The following is a 2641-nucleotide window of genomic DNA, read 5'->3' on the forward strand; positions in this document are numbered from 1 at the left end:
GGACATTTTAACAATATTAATTGTTCCATGGAAGGTCTTTTCATTTGTGTTTATTTGTGTGTGTCTTCTTCAATTTCTTTCATGGGTATTTTATAAATTTCAGTGTAGATGTCTTTCACTTCCTTAATTAAATTTATCCCCAGGTATTTATTTTTTGTAGCCATTGTAAATGGAATTTTTTTCATAATTTCTTTCTCAGCAACTTTATTATTGGTATATAAAAACTACTGATTTTTTATATTAATACTGTATCCTGAAACTTTACAAAATTCATTTATCAATGCTGGTAGTCTTTTGGTAAAATATTTAGTTTTTCTCTAAGGAGAATCATATCATTTGAAAACAAGGATAATTTGACTTTCTCCCTTCCTAACTTTTAAGTATTTTTTATGTATCATGTATTTTTCTCCTGACTAATTTCTCTGGATAAGACTTTCAGTACTGTAATGAATAAGAATAGTAAAACTGAACATCTTTGTCTTGTTCCATATCTTAGGGAATATATGAAAGAAATATCTAATAATTAATATTAATAAAAATTAATTGTTATCCTCTTTGAAAAATGCTGTCAGTGAAACAAGAAGATAAGCCACTAATGGGGATAAAACATGTACAAAGGACATATTCATATACAGGACTAGTATTCAAAATAAACAAAAGACATTTAACACTCTATAAAAAGAAACTAAACAGCCTGATTTTAAAATGGGCAAAAGACTGTACCAGACACCTCACAAAAAAAGATATCCAGATGGCAAATAATTACATGAAAAGATGATCTACACCACATGCCATCAGTGAAATGTAAATTCAAATAGTAATAGGGTATCACTGCACACCACTAGAATGACCAATTATAAAACATTGACATCAAATACTGGCTAGGTTGTGGGGCAACATGAAATTATGCAGTTGTGTTGGAAGACATTTTGACAGTCTCTTCCAATATTAGGCATCTTCCCACCATAAGATTCTCTGGTTGCAATCCTTTATACAAAGGAGTTGAAAATGTATATTCTTCATCAAAAACCTGAACAAGAATAGTTATAACAGCTTTATTCATAATTGCTAAAACTTAGAAGCAACCAGAATGTTTTTTCAGCAGGTAATGAATAAATAATTGCAGTATATCAAGACAAAGTAACATTATTTCACATTAAATAACATTATTTCACATTAAAAAGAAATGAGCTATCAAGGCATGAAAATATATAGAGGAATCTTAAATGCATATTACTAACTAAGTCAATCTAAAAAGTCTACATAATGTACGACTCCAGGAATATGATATTATGGAAAAGCTATGGAGAAAAAAATTCACTGGGTTCCAGGAGTTAAGTTGGAGGGAAGGATTAAGAGAAAAGTCAGAGGACTTCTAAGGTAGTAAAAATACTCTGTATGATATAATGGGAGATACAAGTGTCATTATGCACTTGTCAAAATCCATAAGACATACAAAATAAAAAGTGAACCCTAATATACACTGCAGACTTTGGGTGATGATGGTGTATCCATGTAGGTTCATCCATTATAAGAATTGTACAACTCTGGTGAGGCATGCTGAAAATGAAGAGAGCTAGGCATGTTTGAGGGACAAACTATATGGGAACTACCTGTATCTTAATCCAATTTTGCTGTGAACCTGAAACTACTCTTAAAATTAATTCATTTTTTAAGTTACTAAAAAAAGAAAAGACCTCCAGAAAAGAAAAAAAGTGGAGAATGCATATCAAATGCATATCACTAAGTGAAAGAAGCAATTTGAAAAGCCTACATAATTTATGATTCCAATAACTTGATACTCAAAAAAAAATAAAATAACAGAGAGAGTAAAAAGATTGGTGGTTGCCTGGGGTTAGAGGAAAGAGAAGATTGAATATATGGAGCTCAGAAGCTTTTTAGGGGAGTAAAAATACTCTGCTCATACGAGTGGACACATGTAATTATATATTAATCAAAAACTCAAAGATAATATAACACTGAGAGTCAACTCTAATGTAAGCTATGAACTCTTGGTAATAATTATATATCAGTGTACCTAATCAATTGTACAAATGTTACACAGTGGTTTGTGATGTTGAAATTGTGATAGGTTGTATACAAATGGAGTCAAAGAGGGTCTATGCAAAAAATCTCTGCACTTTCTACTAAATTTTGCTATGAAACTAAAGCTCTACAAAAGCAAGCATATTTTTAAAAGGAGATAAAATCAAATTTCCCATGACCACTCATATTCACAAGACACAGGAATTATCTTCCTTTTGTGAACAAGTTTATGTATTTACTGAAATATTTAACATCTTTTGAAAAGTACACAACTATAATAATATACTTTTTTAGGTCATCATCAATTCAGTTCAAATCAAAGTGTTTTTTAACACTAATTATAGCTGCTGGGTTTACTCAATTTAGCTCCAAATTGAATCTAGATATACAAGGGCCTGGCACATAGTCAGAACCTAATAAACATGAATTAATGAATGACATTGAAAAGCTTCCAAGAGAGATGTGATTCAAGGAAACATGGGCTTACTTATTACTTACTCCATGTCCAGAGCACCGTTGTGCACAAGTCTTTGCACTTTCCTTAATCATTCTTGATTCCACGCATACACGGTTTACACAAATCTAAAAAAAAAAA

General features: G+C 30.9%; 1 long non-coding RNA gene across 1 annotated transcript; it reads right to left on the minus strand.

Moving 5' to 3' along the window:
- Positions 1-789: 789 nt before the first annotated feature.
- LOC125614970 lies at positions 790-2641 on the minus strand. The gene is made up of 2 exons (XR_007345540.1): positions 2545-2641; positions 790-1030 (listed from the first exon to the last, which is right to left on the minus strand). It is a non-coding gene; the product is annotated as an uncharacterized LOC125614970 (long non-coding RNA).

The sequence above is a fragment of the Marmota marmota genome, unplaced genomic scaffold, assembly GCF_001458135.2.
Source record: "Marmota marmota marmota unplaced genomic scaffold, marMar, whole genome shotgun sequence".
NCBI classification, from domain to species: domain Eukaryota; kingdom Metazoa; phylum Chordata; class Mammalia; order Rodentia; family Sciuridae; genus Marmota; species Marmota marmota.